Below are 18,991 nucleotides of genomic sequence, written 5' to 3' on the forward strand. Positions count from 1 at the left end.
TGCAGTTTTGTCAGAAAAAAAACAATAAAATATATAAAAGACAGGCTCCAATAAACCTTAAACACTGGGCTGTAGTCACAGATTCTCCTTCCACCTGCAGCACATTGCTCCCCTGCCTAACCCTCCCCGTCCTGCAGCATGTTTCTCACCGCTTAATTCTCCCACTTCTGCAGCACATCACTCCCCTGTCTAAACCTCCCCCTCTTGCGGCACATTGCTCCCGTCTAATCCTCCCCTCCTTGCAGCACATTGTGCCCTTTCTAAATCTCTCCCTTCCTGCACCACATCACCCACTGCCAAATCCCCTCTTGCACCACATCGCCCACTGCCAAATCCTGCACTTCCTGCAGCATATCGCTCCCTGCCTAATCCTCTCCTATTGCATTACATCACTCCCCTGCATAAGCCACCTCTTCCTGCAGCACATCGCTTCCCTGCCTAAGCCTCCCCCTCCTGCATTACATCACTCCCCTGCCTAATCCTCCTCTTCCTGCAGCACAGCGCTCCCTGCCTAATCCTCCTCTTCCTGCAGCACATCGCTCCCTGCATGATTCTCCCTATCCTGCATTACATCACTCCCCTGCATAATCCTCCTCTTCCTGCAGCACACCACTCCCCTGGCTAATCTTCCCCCTCCTGCAGCACATCGCTCCCCTGACCCCCTCTTACGTGACATCTTTTCTATCAGTTACATTTGTGAAGTAACTGCTGTCTCCTGTGAGCAGTGGAGAGCGAAGCTGAGAGCCAGGAGGCTCTGCCCCTCTGCCCCTTCTTGCCACATCATCATCCATCTACATCAGGGCTGTCAAACTCAAATATATAGAGGGCCAAAAGGAAGAGTTTAACTCAGAAAAATAAGTCAACACTTTATCAGATGTTTCTGTGAAAACTTGAGTACAACAAATAAGATTTTGTTATTTTCCCTCAGTTATAAACAAAATAGTTATGAGAAAAGTGTGACAAAAAGGAGTCATAAAATGCACCAAAATGAAATATCACAATTTATGGCTCAAATTGAGGTGAAGCAAGGAAGAGGTTGAGCTTAGCTAATGAGATGCATCAAACATACAGGTGCTTCTCACAAAATTAGAATATCATCAAAAAGTTAATTTATTTCAGTTCTTCAATCCAAAAAGTGAAACTCATATATTATACAGAGTCATTACAGAGTGATCTATTTCAAGTGTTTATTTCTGTTAATGTTGATAATGATGGCTTACAGCCAATGAAAACACAAAGTCATTATCTCAGTAAATTAGAATCATTAACAAAAATCACCTGCAAAGGCTTCTTACGCATTTAAAAAGGTCCCTTTGTCTGTTTCAGTAGGCTCCACAATCATGGGGAAGACTGCTGACTTGACAGATGTCCAGAAGGCAGTCATTGACACACTCCACAAGGAGTGTAAACCACAAAAGGTCATTGCTAAAGAAGCTGGCTGTTAACAGAGTGCTGTATCCAAGCATATTTATGGAAAGTTGAGTGGAAAGAAAAAGTGTGGTAGGAAGAGGTGCACAAGCAACCGGGATAACCGCAGCCTTGAAAAGATTGTTAAGGAAAGGCCATTCAAACATTTGGGGAAGATTCACAAGGAGTGGACTGCTGCTGGAGTCATTGCTTCAAGAGCCATCACACACAGACGTATCCAGGACATGGGCTACAAGTGTCACATTCCTTGTGTCGAGCCACTCATCACCAATAGACAGCGCCAGAAGCATCTTACCTGGGCCAAGGAGAAAAACACCTGGACTGTTGCTCAGTGGTCCAAGGTGTTGTTTTCCGATGAAAGTAAATTTTGCATTTAATTTGGAAATCAAGGTCCCAGAGTCTGGAGGAAGAGTGGAGAGGCCACAATCCAAGCTGCTGGAGGTCTCATGTGAAGTTTCCACAATCGGTGATGGTTTGGGGAGCCATGTCATCTGCTGGTGTAGGTCCACTGTGTTTTATCAAGACCAAAGTCAGCGCATCCGTCTACCAGGACATTGTAGAGCACTTCATGCTTCCCTCTGCCGACAAGCTTTATGGAGATGGAAATGTCATTTTCCAGCAGGACTTGGCACCTGTCCACACGGCCAAAAGTACCAATACCTGGTTTACACAACAGTATCACTGTGCTTGATTGGCAGCAAACTCACCTGACCTTAACCCCATAGAGAATCTATTATAGAGAATCTATGGGGTATTGTCAAGAGAAAGATGAGAGACACCAGACCCAACAATGCAGACGAGCTGAAGGCTTCTATCAAAGCCACCTGGGCTTCCATAACACCTCAGCAGTGTCACAGGCTGATCGCCTCCATGCCACATTGCCGCATTGATGCAGTAATTGATGCAAAAGGAGCCTGGCCAAGTATTGAGGGCATTTACTGAACATACATTTCAGTAGGACAACATTTCAGATTTTAAAAACATTTTTCAAGCTGGTGTTATAAAGTATTCTAATTTACTGAGATAATAGCATTAACAGAAATAAACACTTAAAATAGATCACTCTGTCTGTAATGACTCTATATAATATGAGTTTTACTTTTTGTATTGAAGAACTGAAATAAATTAACTTTTTGATGATATTCTAATTTTGTGAGAAGCACCTGTAGCACCCTGAGGATTCGGCTGCTACAGGGGTATTGCACCTCAAGCCAGAGGTGTGATATTCCACTCCCGGGTAAGGATGGAGTGTGGAACTGAGCTCAGTTAGCTGCATACACTACATATGACGCGCCCCTGGGCCTGTGTCGCGCTGCGTTGCGCACGCGGGAGCTTACCCGGAGCCGGATCTCTTGAGGGTTGTAGTCTCGTGGCGGTGACCCGGTCCGTGCCCAGGGAGTCAAACTGAGCGGCGATGTAACAGCGGTAGATGTAGGACGACTACGCCACCCGTTGAATGCAGCTATGGAGCTGCCGCTGCAGGACAGTCCGCTGAGGCCGGTGGATGGATGGTGCAGCGTAGATGGTATAACCCCCAACGGGAGGGGTATGGCCTCAGGGCAGCAGATGGATAATGGGGGTAGCAGGAACCACTCAGAGACGGTGCGGTGTAATTCAGGGTCTTTACTGGTAACAACGATAGACCCTCCCGGAGTACTTGCTAGTGAACGGGGCCTGGTCAGTCCTTGAGCAGATGGGATCTCCCCTGGCCAGGTGGAGTTGTAGGCCTCCCAAACTGACTGCACTCTTCTGGCTACCTTGCTAGAAGTGGATATAAGTAGCCCACGTCCCTGAGTGTACCGTGTGGTGCTCACCCGTATGGCCGGTGACTCGGGGCCTTCTAATGGCTTCCGCTCCACGATGGCGGTGCTGGTCCCACGCGTGTGACCGTGCCTTCGGGTTTCTGGGCCTGAGGACCTGAAATCCCCTGCCGGTCGGCTTCTGCTGCTGGGTAAGAGTTAGTTCCCACAGCCTCGGACGCCGGGTCCGGTAAGAAAGCTTCTCAGTCAGGGCGAGCTCTGCAGCTGCCAGCCCCTGACTTGTAGTAGTATTGCTCCCACTGAGCTTCTGCTGTTTCTTCCTGTGACTGTTTCTTGTCTCTACTCTCCTTGACTACTAACCCTGCTTCAGCCCCGGGTTTATATAGGGGAAGTTCTTCCCCTCCCAAGACTGGGCAGGAGGTGTGGCATGCACAGGATCCCTGACCAAAGGACCTCCCACCTGCTCTCAGACATAATATCTCTATCACTGTGGCAACCAGACCCCTGGGGTGTCACATTCCCCCCTAGTGAAATTTAGTACTCCGGGACTAAACATATTTTAGAAAAACATAACAAGATATAACAATAACAATACAATAAGAAACACATAAAGGTGGTCACGGCATGTCCGTAACCGGGTGCAGTCTTTGAAGAAAGCAAGGTGTCCATTTCACCAAAACAGGGAGACGTAACCAGGTAGGGGTCTGTCCTACCCCGAGTCCTTAACAGTCTCTAGTCCATCCTGGGTTACGCTCCAACTATGTACAAGGATTCCCGGTAAATCCACCAAGGATTCCTAAAAATAACTGGAAACACAAAATTATACACAAGCAACAATACACAGATAAACATAAATAAAACAATCTATACACTTCAAATCCTCCAGCGTGCGGGTAACTGGCCTCTAGTGGCCCTAGTGGACCTACGGAGCTGACTGTCTGGCCCTGAACTACAGGGTGTAGGAGCTGTCAAGGGTAAACTGGGCAGCTGTCTACCGGCTCTTTGTCTCACTAGGGGTACGGCAGGCTCACTATAAGCAGAGGGTTGATCCTCCTGTTCTGCTTGTGTGGAGTCTTCTGCCTCCTGGACCGGCTGTTCTTCCAGCTCTACCTGTTGCTCCGTAGGTGCTTGGGATGCTGGTTGGAGGAAGGTGAGTACGGGTACCACAACTGCACCATTGACTTGAGTCCAAGACCGAGGGAAGTCCCCGAGCACAGTACTAACCATATCTTCCCTTTCCTCTACGGGTCGATGGTCTTCTTGTTCCTCTTCAGGGTTCCTCAGTTGTTCGGGACACTTCTTCAGGTGGTCCAGGGATACAATGGCGGTGGTTTCCCCTCCGTCTTTACTGATGGTACAGACCTTCGGGTTCTCGTGGCTTGAGGGCAGTACGGTGTACGGGTCCTTCTCCCACTGGTCATCCAACTTGTGGAGCCGTCTCTTCCTCTTCAAGACCTGCTCTCCGGGTACCAGGGGAACAGCGGGAGCATACTGGTTGTAAGTTTTCTCTTGTCTTTCCCTAGCCTGACAGAGACTTCGCTCCACGCTCTCCTGTACTCTCCGGTACTGCTGCTGCCTCTCTGTGTCTCAGTCTGTTTCTGGTGAAGTGTCCTCGGGTGTCAGGACTCCCATTTCCAGGTCAACAGGTAACTTACCAGGTCTTGCCCTCATTAGGTAAGCCGGGGTACAGTTGGTGGAACCTACCGGGATGTGGTTGTATAGGTCCACCAGATCGGGCAACTTCTCAGGCCACAGACTGCGTTCTTCCAGGGGCAACGTTTTTAGAAGATCTATTACCACCTGGTTCATTTTCTCACAAAGTCCATTAGTTTGCGGATGGTAGGGTGTCGTCCTTATCTTCCGGCAGCCATACACATTGCAGAATTCCTGGAAGACCTCCGCTTCAAAGGCAGGTCCCTGGTCCGTCAGCACTTGGTCCGGGTACCCGTGTGGATGGCAAAAGTGCTGCTGGAAGGCTCTAGCTGCTGTTTGAGCCGTTAAGTCCTTGACGGGGACGACAACCAGAAACCGGGAGTAATGATCCACGATGGTTAACGCGTAGACGTAGCCACTTCTGCTTGGGGTCAGTTTTACATGATCCAAGGCTACCAGTTCCAACGGTTGCCGGGTGACGATGGACTGCAGGGGAGTCTTCTGGCTGGCACGGTCCTTCCTTCTCAGGTTGCACGGGCCACAGTCTCTGCACCACTTCTCAATGGTTCCCCTCATGCCTACCCAGTGGAACCGCTCGCGCAGCAGGAACTCCAGCTTCTTCCACCCGAAGTGCCCAGCTCCGTCGTGGTATGCCTCCATCACCATGGCTGCGTCCCTTCGTGGCACCACTACTTGCCAGAGTAATTCATGCGTCCGGGAGTTAACCATTCTGCGGCACAACTTCCCTTTGTAAAGGAACAGTCGACTCTTCTCTGCCCATAGTTGTTTGGCTTCCTCCGGAGCGTCTGGTTCAAGGCGAGCCTCCGGCCGAGTCAGCATCTCCTTCACCAGTCGGACGGCAGGGTCGCTGTCTTGCGTTTCCGCCCAGTTGTAGTGGGGTAAGGGGTTCAACGTAGCAGTCTGCTTACTCCTTACCTGGTGGGAATACTGAATAGTCCCATGACGGTGGAACGCAGGGAGTTCAACTTCTTCCAGTCCCTCCGGATCTTCTCCTCCGTCCGGCAGGTTGGGCATCCTGGACAGGGCGTCCGCGTTGGTATTGGAGCGTCCTGCCCGGTATTTGATTGTGAACTCGTAGTTGGACAGACGGGCCATCCACCTCTGCTCCAGGGCACCGAGTCTTGCCGTGTCCAGGTGTGTCAACGGGTTGTTATCCGTGTACACGGTGAACCGGGAAGAAGCGAGGTAATGCTTAAAGCGCTCGGTGACTGCCCATACTACGGCCAGGAACTCCAGCTTAAATGAGCTGTAATTCTCGGGGTTCCTTTCGGTGGGTCGCAGTTTTCGGCTGGCGTAGGCGATTACTCGTTCCTTCCCCTGCTGGATCTGGGACAGTACGGCTCCTAGCCCGATGTTACTGGCGTCAGTGTAGAGGATAAAGGGCTGGCTATAATCCGGGTACGCCAGGATTTCGTCCCCCGTGAGGGCCATCTTCAGCTGGCGGAAGGACTCTTCTTCCAGCTCCTCCCATTTGAAGGGCGGCTTCTGGTTCTTGGCCTTCCGGGACTGGCCTATCAGGAGGTCCTGCATAGGTGCTGCCTTCTTGGTGAAACCGGGAATAAACCTTCGGTAGTAGCCTACCAACCCGAGGAACTGCCGCACTTCTTTTACGCTGGAGGGGCTTGGCCATTCCTTAATTGCGGTGATCTTATCAGGGTCGGGAGCCACTCCGTCAGCACTCACCACGTGTCCCAGGTACTGCACCTTTGGTTTCAGGAGGTGACACTTGGAGGGTTTCACCTTTAGGCCGTAACTCGCCAGAGCTTCGAACACTTCCGCCAGGTGTTTCAGGTGGTCCTCATACGTCTTGGAATATACGATGACATCGTCCAGGTACAACAGGACCGTCTCGAAGTTTCTGTGGCCCAGACAACACTCCATTAGTCGTTGGAAGGTTCCTGGTGCGTTGCAGAGTCCGAACGGCATGCAGGTGAACTCGCTAAGTCCCATCGGGGTGGTGAATGCGGTCTTCTCCCGGTCCGCCTCTGCTACAGGAACCTGCCAGTACCCGCTAGTGAGATCCAAGGTAGAGAAGAAGTTAGCAGATCTTAAAGCAGCCAATGACTCCTCTATCCTTGGTAAGGGGTACGCATCCTTGTGTGTGATACGGTTGATTTTCCGGTAATCTACACACATCCTCATGGTGTTGTCTTTCTTTCGGACTAAGACTAGTGGAGCTGCCCAGGGGCTACAGCTATCCCTGATCACCCCAGCCTCCTTCATGTCTCTAAGCATCCCCTTGGCGTGTTGGTAGTGTGCAGGGGGTACGGGTCGATACCTCTCTTTTATGGGAGGATGGTCTCCCGTGGGGATGTGGTGTTCTACCCCCTTGACTCGCCCAAAGTCTAACGGGTGTTTACTAAACACTCTCTCGTACTCTTGAACCACCCGATAGACTCCCTGTTTCTGATGTGAGGGAGTGGAGTCAGTACCCAAATGTAGTTGCTGACACCAGTCCTCCTTTGTTTTCTTAGAGCCGTTACCTTCCTCCGGGTGAGATGGAGGCAAGGGTTCCACAGATTGTATAGCATTTTGGTTAATGGTATATAATTTGGCTAGCGTGGCATACCGGGGCAGGTACACTTCCCTCTCCCCGATATTGATTATGCGAACGGGAACCCTCCCATGGCGTACATTGACCACCCCCCGTGCTGTCAAAATGGTGGGCCTACTGTCTGAGTAAACTGGTTCTACCATTGCCTGGTAATCTCTACCTCTCAGACCAATAGCTGCCCGGCACCAAATCATCATTTCACTTTTTGGGGGCATGGCAATAGGAAAAGGGTCACATATTCTTACGCTACCAATCTCACCGCCAGAGAGTTCCACCTGTTGCCGTCGCATCAGTGCCCGGATCTCTTTCTGGAGCACCCGCTGCTCGCCGGAGCTGGCGTTCTTGGCAACCTGCTGTAAAAGGAAAATCACCTCTGCAAGACAATTTTCAATTACATTAGTTCCTAGAGTTATTTTTGGGTGACTCTCATGTTTGTCAATATCTACAATGATCAGTCCCTGTGCTGCCAGTTCGACTCTACCGATTTTGATGGTCACCTCTTTAAATCCGATCTGTGGCACGGGCTGGCCATTGCTGGCGATGATACTCAAGTCGTCGTCAGGGTAGCGGGTAATATCCGAGTCATTCCAGTACTGCTTAAAGAGCACGTACGGGATGGTGGTGACCTGTGACCCGGTGTCCAGTAGGGCACTCATGGGAATGCCATCCAGTACCACAGGCAAGACTGGACGTCCTCCCACATATCTGTCGCGCCAGTTCGATGGGCCTGGTGATCTTTTTCCTGGGGGTTGGCCCTCTACCCCAGGTTGTGCCCGTTTAAAGAACAGTACCTTGCCATATGTCCAGGTTGATTGCAGCGGCGGCAGATGGGTCGTCCGTCCTCGCTGTATCGGTCACTGGGTCTTCCTCTGGCCGGTGGGATCCTCCTTGGTCGACGCCACGGGATGTCCTCCGGTCCGGATGCCAGCTGGATCTTCCCTGGGGTGGAAGCCTGTAAAGACTGCACAGTTCGGGTTAGCGCAGCAACGCTCTTAGCTAGCTCTTGGACCTGATGGTGTAGGTCTGGAGCCGGGTCATTGTCCAAAGCCTGCGCATCAGCTCCCACAGGCCCTGCCGACAAGGGCGCCGCCTCCTGGTGGTAAGTGATAGCAGGGCGCTTGTGGGTCACAACGCCACCCGGTGCCGGTTCTCGGAGCACCCGGATGGCTCTGTCCTTGAACTGTGCAAAGCCCAGATGGGGATCCTGTAAGGCCATTGCCCGCAACTGGGTTCGGTGGGTATTACAATACAGTCCCTCTATAAACTGTTCGGTCAACAGCCTGTCCTCGTTTCCCACTCCATCAGGGTCGGTCTGCTTAATGGCCCTCAGGGCCTCTTGTAGGTTTAGTGCATAGTCCCTTACACTCTCATGCGCTCGCTGCTTGCACCCGTAGAATCTAAGCTTAATCTCGGCTGAGGTGCGGGTATCAAAGGTGTCCTTCAGCCGGGTTAGTATCCCTGCGACAGTCTTCCTCCCAGGTGGCCAGGATTTTACTTCCCTTTTGGCTGCCCCGGTTAGTTGGGCCACCAGGATGCTCACTTTTTGCTCTTCTGTGAGGGGGTACACCTGGAAGAGGCTATCCAGCTTTTCTCTAAAGTCATGCAGGGTATGTGACTCCCCTGAGTACTGGGGTAGCCAAGCTGCTCCCGGGATATAGGGCATGGTGAAGGGCATAACTGCAGCAGCGGTAGCGCTGGCGGGGGTTGAGGCAGTGAAGCTCTCCTCCGTATCCGACTTCTTCCTCCCCCCTAGTGGACCGTGGCCTACCTTGCGATGATCCTCTTCCGTAGGCCGCGGCTCCGCAGTGGATCGTCAGGGTTGAGGACCTTCCGTCGCGCTCCTGTGACATCGGCGTCTGCTGGGCTCCTTCCAGGACCTTACGCAACGTCCGGACGTGAGGCGGGGCTTCAGTTCTCGCGCGCTTTCGGAGTCCACGCCCCTCTTCTTCCCGCGCGGCGTCCTCAAGATGGCGTCCAATGGCGGGAAAACTCCACGGATGGCGGGAAGAAGGCAAAAGATGGCGCCGGATGGCGGGAAACTTCACCGATGGCGGGAAGAAGGCTGAAGATGGCGCCGGATGGCGGGAATCTTCACCACAGGTAAGTTTGAAAAGTCTCTTTTTCAGGCACGCAGTACCCGGTGGTTGCGGGCACGAAATCCTGCCGACTACGCCAAAGTTGACGCGCCCCTGGGCCTGTGTCGCGCTGCGTTGCGCACGCGGGAGCTTACCCGGAGCTGGATCTCTTGAGGGTTGTAGTCTCGTGGCGGTGACCCGGTCCGTGTCCCGGGAGTCAAACTGAGCGGCGATGTAACAGCGGTAGATGTAGGACGACTACGCCACCCGTTGAATGCAGCTATGGAGCTGCCGCTGCAGGACAGTCCGCTGAGGCCGGTGGATGGATGGTGCAGCGTAGATGGTATAACCCCCAACGGGAGGGGTATGGCCTCAGGGCAGCAGATGGATGATGGGGGTAGCAGGAACCACTCAGAGACGGTGCGGTGTAATTCAGGGTCTTTACTGGTAACAACGATAGACCCTCCCGGAGTACTTGCTAGTGAACGGGGCCTGGTCAGTCCTTGAGCAGATGGGATCTCCCCTGGCCAGGCGGAGTTGTAGGCCTCCCAAACTGACTGCACTCTTCTGGCTACCTTGCTAGAAGTGGATATAAGTAGCCCACGTCCCTGAGTGTACCGTGTGGTGCTCACCCGTATGGCCGGTGACTCGGGGCCTTCTAATGGCTTCCGCTCCACGATGGCGGTGCTGGTCCCACGCGTGTGACCGTGCCTTCGGGTTTCTGGGCCTGAGGACCTGAAATCCCCTGCCGGTCGGCTTCTGCTGCTGGGTAAGAGTTAGTTCCCACAGCCTCGGACGCCGGGTCCGGTAAGAAAGCTTCTCAGTCAGGGCGAGCTCTGCAGCTGCCAGCCCCTGACTTGTAGTAGTATTGCTCCCACTGAGCTTCTGCTGTTTCTTCCTGTGACTGTTTCTTGTCTCTACTCTCCTTGACTACTAACCCTGCTTCAGCCCCGGGTTTATATAGGGGAAGTTCTTCCCCTCCCAAGACTGGGCAGGAGGTGTGGCATGCACAGGATCCCTGACCAAAGGACCTCCCACCTGCTCTCAGACATAATATCTCTATCACTGTGGCAACCAGACCCCTGGGGTGTCACACATACATCCCATTTCCGGGGGACAGACTGATGGTACTCCCACTAGGTATATGTGCAGGTACGACAGTGTCTGTCCCTGGCTGGAGTGGGAGGGGGGTGGAACATCCCAGTAGTGTAGGGGCAGATAGGGGGAGCAGTCTGGGTAAAGCTAGGAGCTCATTGGGTGCTGGTCACCTGAGCTCACACATAGAGGGAGTATATAAGGTGGGAACCATCTTAGATCAGGGTCAGACAGGCAGACAGTTACCAGTCAGTCTGTTGTAGAGGGTCAAGCAGTCCTGGAAGAAGAGAGAGAAAAAGAGGAGGACCCAGAGGGGAAGAAGAGGGAACCCCAAGAGCCCAAATACAACCAGAAGGGTGAAGGGTTGGCACAAGGGTACCGGATCCCAAGCTGGTGGAGGGCACTAATCCTCAGCCAGAGACCGGAGGTTGTGGGCAGGATCTGCCACGACCCCCCACTAAATCCACTGCGAAGGCACACCAAGTATAGGGTCAGGGAACCCAGAGACAAGGGTTTTACCAACAAGAGGCCCGAGGGAGCCGGACATAAGTGGATCCCTGGTGGGGAAGGCCAGAGGAAAGGAACGTCAGAAAGGGAGCTCAGGATCACGCTCCAGAATTACCTGGGGGTTGGCCGAGTCCAGGACCTGGTGGACGCAGCACGGCTCGGGCGGTCACTCAAGGCCGGAGTGACCAGTACAACAGCAGTAAGTAAAAACCCTGAACTGCACAGCCCGACTCTGAGTCTGATTATCATCCTCACTGCACCACCACAACCACCATCCTCTACAACTGACCCCCTGAGGCTATACCCCTCCCGTTGGGGGTTATACCACCAGAAGCTGCACACACACCACCAGCCTCAGCGGACCCTGCTGCAGCGGCGGCCGTATTGACCGCACATCAACGGGTGGCGTAGTCGACACTAAAGAACATCCAGCAACATCTGTAGGACTGCCACACACTGAGCTTGACACCCTGGGCACGGACCGGGTCACCGCCACTCGGAGACTACAATCCCCATCTGATCCGGCTCCGGGTATCCCCCAAACAACACTGGCCCAGGGGGCGCGTCACACCTATAGTATGCTATATGCCCAATTTTAACAAATGTACTGCAATTTTTCCTGAATGTGTTCAGAAATGTACAGATGTGTAAGCAGACAAATGCAGAGACTTAGGCTATGTGCCCACGATGCACAAAAGCTCCGGATTTTTCCTGAGCGTTTCTGCATCTCCCTGGCAGAAAAAACGCATGCGGATTGTACATGCGGATTGTACATGCGGATTGTACATGCGGATTGTATATGCGGATTGTACATGCGGATTGTGCATGCGGATTGTACATGCGGATTGTACATGCGGATTGTACATGCGGATTGTATATGCGGATTGTACATGCGGATTGTACATGCGGATTGTATATGCGGATTGTACATGCGGATTGTACATGCGGATTGTACATGCGTTTTTCCTGCCAGGGACATGCAGAAGTGAAGCGTTCTTCACATGCATTTCCACATGCGGGTTGACAAGCGCTTTACAAGTGATTTTAGCATCACTTGGAAAGTGCTTGTCAATTTGGTCACACTATAGAAATCCATGAAAACGGCATGGATTTATATAGTGTGACCCCAAAGACTGGTTAAAAATAAAAAAATCTACTGTATAATTGTCTTATCCCGTCTGTCTGTCTGTTTGTCCGTCTGTCCTGGAAATCCCGCGTCGCTCATTGGTCCGGCAGCGGCCAATCAGCACCGCGGGATTTCTGAAAAAAGATGGCGGCCGTTAGCGGCTCATCTGCGGGACGGAGCTCAGCGGCGATGCAGCCGGGAGATGAGCGCCGCGAGGCGCTCATCTCCCGGCCGGTACCAGCAGAAGGACATCGACCGCCGGACCCATCTGCGGGACGGAGATGCAGCCGGGAGCCAAGATCGTGTAGCCAAGATCGGTGATTGGTCGCGGCCGATATTTAAAGGGAGGATCGGGGAGCGGCGCTGACATCCAATTGGTCGCAGCCGCTATTTAAATGTGCCGCACAAATCGGTGATTGGTCGCGGTCTTGGCCCGCGACCAATCACTGATCTTGCCGCAAAAGTTAAACACTACTGTGCTGATTGGTCGCGGACGCTGCCCGCGACCAATCACCGATTTGGGCGCCAAATTTAAATATCGGCCGCGACCAATCACCGATCTTGGCTCCACATTTAAACACCGCTGTACTGATTGGTCGCGGACGCTATTTAAATGTGGCGCCAAAATCGGCAGCGCCAGCGACCAATCACCGATTTTTAACACAAATGTCCGGACCTTTGTAACACCATGCGGATACTGTGGGGACATCAGCGGCTAGGGTGTCAAGGGAGGACCGGGGAGCGGCGCTGCGGGTCCGGATACTTCTGCTGCGAGCAGTCGCTCATCTCCCGGCTTCTCGCAGCGGAAGTAGCCGCACAGGCAGCGGCGCTCCCCGGTCCTCACTAATACGATTCCGCTCCCCGGTCCTCACCAATACGATTCACTGATTGGTCTCGCTCTCCACACGCGACCAATCAGTGATCTTGGCGCTAAAGTTAAACACCGCTCTGCTGATTGGTCGCGGCCGCTGCCCGTGACCAATCACCGATTTGGGCGCCACATTTAAATAGCGGCCGCGACCAATCACCGATCTTGCCGCCACATTTAAACACTGCTGTGCTGATTGGTCGCGGACGCCAGACGCGACCAATCAGCGATTTTGGCGCCAAATTTAAACCCGCTCCGCTAGTTGGTCGCGGATGCCGGCCGCGACTAATCAGCATTACTGGCGCCAAATTTAAACACCGCTCTGCTGATTGATCGCGGTCGCTGGCCGAGATCAATCAGCAGTATTGGCGCCAAATTTAAACACCGCTCTGCTGATTAGTCGCGGTCGCCGTCCGCGACCAATCAGCAATATTGGCGCAAAATTTAAACACCGCTCTGCTGATTGGTCGCGGTCGCCGTCCGCGACCAATCAGCAGTATTGGCGCCAAATTTAAACCCCGCTATGCTGATTGGTCGCGGTTGCCGGCCGCGACCAATCAGCAGTATTGGCGCCAAATTTAAACACCGCTCTGCTGATTGGTCGCGGGCGGCGATTGCGACCAATCAGCATTATTGGCGCCAAATTTAAACCCCGCTCTGCTGATTGGTCGAGACACCGGCCGCCACCAATCAGCAATTTTGGCGCCAAATTTAAACCCCGCTCTGCTGATTGGTCGCGGTTGCCGGCCACGACTAATCAGTATTGTTGGCGCCAAATTGCCGGCCGCGACTAATCAGCATTATTGCCGCCAAATTTAAACACCGCTCTGCTGAATGGTCGTGGCCGTGACCAGTCACCACTATTGGCGCCAAATTTAAACACCGCTTTGCTGATTGGTCGCGACCGGCGGCTGCAACCAATCAGCATTATTGGCGCAAAATTTAAACCCCGCTCTGCTGATTGGTCACGTTCGCTGGCCGTGACCAATCAGCATTATTGGCGCAAAATTTAAACCCCGCCCTGCTGATTAGTCGCGACTGCCGGCCGTGACCAATCAGCGATATAGCCGCTAAATTTCAACACCGCTTTGCTGATTGGTCGCGGTTGTTGGCCGCGACCAATCAGCGATTTTGGCGCCAAATTTAAACACCGCTCTGCTGATTGCGCCCGGTCTGCCGCATACATATTCTAGAATACCCGATGCGTTAGAATCAGGCCACCATCTATAAATCTATACTTAACTTCCGATGGCCCCCGCAGTCTTGCTTCGCTCCGTCCTGGCTGCCGGCAGATCGCGGTACACTGAAGGACCTGCTGTCACATGACTATGACGTCAGCGCAGGTCCTTCAGTCCATCGCGAGCTGCCGGCATGGGAGGACGAGCGCAGCGGGGGCCGTCAGAAGGTAAATATAACATTTATTTTATATTTTATTCTTTTTTTTGACAGGTTCTATGGTACCCGGGTCCGGAGGAGAGTCTCCCATCCTCCACACGCGGGTACCATCCGCACATTGAACGCATGTATTCCGCATGTGCTTATCTAGTGAAGCGGAATCCATTTGTTCCAATGCAAGTCAATGGCGGCGAAAAAGCAGCGCTTACGCGAAATAATTGGTAGTGCTGCGTTTTTTTCCGCAATGATAATCCGCAGTGGAAATTTCCGCAGCATGTGCACAGCACATGCGGACTATCATTGGGGAACATGGCAGACCTTCTAACATGCGTTTTTAAGCGTTTCTGCAGCGTTTTTGCCATGCCGAAACGCTTAAAAAACGCATTGTGGGCACACAGCCTTAGGCCATGTGCCCACGTAGCGTTTTTGTAGCATTTTTGCGGCATTTTTACGGCCGCGAAAACGTTTGTAGAACAGTCTGCCATGCAAAGCCATGTGAATTCGGATGTGCTGTGCACATGATGCGCTAATTTGCGCGCCGAATTCGCATTACTTTGCAAAACGCAGCATGACCATTTCTACTGCGATTACGCTGAAGCTTATTCGCGATGCGTGTGGTACCTGGGAGGAAGACGAGACTACAACTCCTCTTCATCCCGGCTACCACGCGGTGAAAAAAAGAAATAAAAAAGTTAAAAACAAACAAAACCTGTATATTCACCTCTCCGGCGGCCCCCGGTCTGCTCTCCGGTCTCCTCCGGTCTGCTGTCTGTACTGTCAGGACCTGCGCTAACGTCATTTAGTCAGGTGATGGTCGCATGACCGCTGACGTCGGCATCAGGTGATGGTCGTGTGACCATCAGCTGACTAAATGACGTCACCGCAGGTCCTGACCGTACACTGCGGGACGCTGAAGAGAGAAGACGCGGCCGGGAGCAGACCGGAGGAGACCGGAGAGCAGACCGGGGGCCGCCGGAGAGGTGAATATACCGTTGTTTTTTTTTATTTATTAACGTTTTCTTTTTTTTACTATAGATGCTGCATTTAAAGCATCTAAGTTGTTCACACATTATAGATCCATGTCGGTTGCATGGATTTATATTGTGTGATCAACTTGTCAAGCACTTTTCCAAGTGATGCTCAAAATTGCTTGGAAAAGTGCTTGAAAAAACGCATGTGAAAACGCTTCTCTCTGGCAGAAAAAACGCATGTAAATCTGCATCAAATCTGCTAGGTGTGCACACAGCCTTATAGCTGGTTTTGCTCTGAGCTGAGATGTCCAGGCTGAATAATGCTCTGGGAGCAGAACCCATCAGCAGAATCTGTCTGTTTCCTGCCTTGTAGCAGTGGATCCCGGCTATTTAGCTCACAGAGCATTGTCTACACAAGATACAATTGTATCCAATTTTCAGCTGGGAACAGGACTATGGACAAGTTTTGCAGCAACTGCATTTGTGATAGGAAATGTTGATCAATCTAGATTTTCTTCAGTGTTCTTATTCATTGCAGAAAATCTTAAAAAAGCCGAGGAATGTGGGCAACATGGTGGGTCAATGATTAACGCTGTGGGGCTGGGTTCATATAATAGCAAGGACAACATCTGCAAGGAGTTTGTATGTTCTCCCCGTGTTTGTATGGGTTTCCTCCGGGTTCTCCGGTTTCCTCCCACACTCCAAAGACATACTGATAGGGAATTCATATTGTGAGCCCCAATGGGGACAGTGATGATAATGTCTGTAAGGTGCTACGAAATCTAACGGCGCTATATAAGAGAGTAAAATAAATATATAACTAAATAAAATGAATGTATTAAAAGGCTAAGATTGCAAAGAGCTTGTAAAAACAAGAAACTTTGCAATTTCCTTCTTATTCAAAATCTTCTCTGTTCTCAAGAAGGAAAAGATTTTTAATTCTGCAGTGTACAGCTCATTGCTATGGTTACTGACCACCTGAGAAGTGGCCGGTCTCCTTGGCAAGAAGCGCTCACTTGCAGACTGGTGGACTTCAGCGCCCCTGTGCCTGTCCCATTCTGCAGAGGCAAAGCCGCCTCTGCCCGCAGAATGCAAGAGGGCACAATTCAGACAAGCGGCTCAGCCAAGCCACCGGCCAGAACTGTAAATCTTCAGCTTCTGATGAGAGGAACACAAGACCACCCCTTTAATAAAGGAGTAGAGCAGAACTCATACAGTGATTAGTGGGGGTCTGACACCTGAAATCCCCAGACATCAGCTACTTCTGCAAGATGATGTACACAGTGTTAAGAGCTGGAATAGCACAGCTCCGCACACTGTGCAATGGCTGGTTTCAGGTACTACAGCTCAGATCACAATCATTTCAATAGGAGCTGCAGTACCAAGATCGGCCACTACACAGTGTACAGCGCTGTGCTGTTTGGTCTCTACGCTGAGTATTTCCAGCTGCTGTCTTATTGGTGAGGGGGCCGTGTGTTGGAACCTCACTGATCTGATATTGATGACCAGGGTCGGACTGCGGTGTCTGGGGCCCACAGGGGAAATTAACTCTAGGGGCCCACCTACACCAAGATGCAAATATCTGTTATCCGCTCTCCCTGTTATAGTGGAGCATTGACTGGCGGCTCCTGCACATCTACTGGGCGACACTCTAACTGGGATGGACATGTTTGCATTAAAGGGCTTCTTTGGTTAAAACTAGTGTTGAGCGAGTATGTTCTGTTAACCCTTTCGGCGAGTATGCTCGGGCCGAGCTCCGAGTATTTATAGCTGCTCGGTGATATGGTTGAATCGCTCCCGTGTGCATGATTTGCGACTATTTGACGGTTTTAATACATGTGAGGAATGTGTAAGAAATAGACATTCCTCACATGTATTAACCCCTTAAGCCGCGGAGCATTTTCCGTTTTTGCATTTTCGCTTTTTGCTCCACTTGTTCCCAGAGCCATAGCGTTTTTATTTTTTGGTCAATATGGCCATGTTAGGGCTTATTTTTTGCGGGACGAGTTGTACTTTTCAACGCCATTACTAGTTTTACCATGCCGTGTACGGGAAAACGGGAAAAAAATTCCAAGCGCCGTGAAATTGCAAAAAAAGTGCAATACCACTGAGGTTTTTTTTTTTTTTTTTTACCACGTTCACTGAACGCTAAAACTGACCTGCCATTATTATTCTCCAGGTCATTAAGAGCTCGTAGACACCAAACATGTATAGGTTCTTTTTTATTTAAGTGATGAAAAAAAATTCCAAAGTTTGGTAAAAAAAAAAAAAATGGTGCCATTTTCCGAGACCCGTAGCGTCTCCATTTTTCGGGATCTGGGGCAGGGTGAGGGCTTATTTTTTGTGAACCGAGCTGAAGTTTTTATAGATGCTATTTTGGGGTAGATCCGATGTTTTGATCGTCCGTTATTGCATTTTATTGCAATTTTACGGTGACCAAAAAACGTAATTCTGGCGTTTAGAATTTTTTTCTCATTACGCCATTTACCGATCGCATTAATTCTATTTTTATATTGATAGATCAGGCGATTCTGAACGCGGCAATGCCAAATATGTGTATGTGGGGTTTATTTTATGATTTTAGGGGGTGATTTAAACTTTTAAATTTTTTTATTTTTTTTCATATTTTTTAAAACTTTTTTTTTCACTTTTTGCTTGCTTCTGTACTCTACATAGGAGACTTGAAGCAGCAACTGTCCGATCACCTCTGCTACATACAGGGAACCAGCAGATCCCCTGTATGCAGCAGAAATGGTCCTGTCCTATGAGCACCGACCACTAGATGGCGCTCATAGCAATTCCACCCGCGCCTGTTGCGGGCACATGTCAGCTGTAATAATCAGCTGACATGTGCTTGGTTCAGTGCGGGCTCAGCGCCGGAGCCCTCACTGAACCGGAGGATAACGACATGCGTGTACTAATACGTGACATGTCGTTAAGGGGTTAAAGCTGTCAAACAGTTGCAAATCATGCACACGGGAGCGATTCAACCATATCACCGAGCAGCTGTAAATACTCGGCGCTCGGCCCGAGCATACTCGGACAGAACATACTCGCTCAACACTAGTTAAAACAAGTTATCACCGATCCATGGGCTCTACAGGATAGGTGATCACTTATTGAGCATTTGTGTCCGAACATTGGAAAACGCACCTATCGGAAGAATGGGGAAGTTTTATCCCTGACAGAACACTTATCCCTATTTTAAAATGCTGCGGCAGGTGGGACGTCTGACCGCAGCTCTATTCATTCTCTTAGAGACTTGCAAAAAAGAGCAGCGCTCACAGCCACTGAGAGAATGAATGGATCAGTGGTCGCATCTCACATGCCGCTCCAGTCTAATGGGGAGAAAAGCTCCACATTCTGCCGGTGTGTGCAAGCAGTCAGACCCCCACCAATCAATATTATCAATGATCCTGTGGAGAGGTGATTACTTGTTTTCACCGGAGAACCCCTGTAAGTGCATCTCTGCCGCTCTGGTCCAAGTATTTAATCGCTAAGGCCACGGCCCTACTATCAGTATTCGGTCAGTATCCAG

This window comes from Phyllobates terribilis, unplaced genomic scaffold, assembly GCF_046119375.1.
Source record: "Phyllobates terribilis strain yellow unplaced genomic scaffold, ASM4611937v1 Scaffold_110__1_contigs__length_5578470, whole genome shotgun sequence".
NCBI classification, from domain to species: Eukaryota; Metazoa; Chordata; class Amphibia; order Anura; family Dendrobatidae; genus Phyllobates; species Phyllobates terribilis.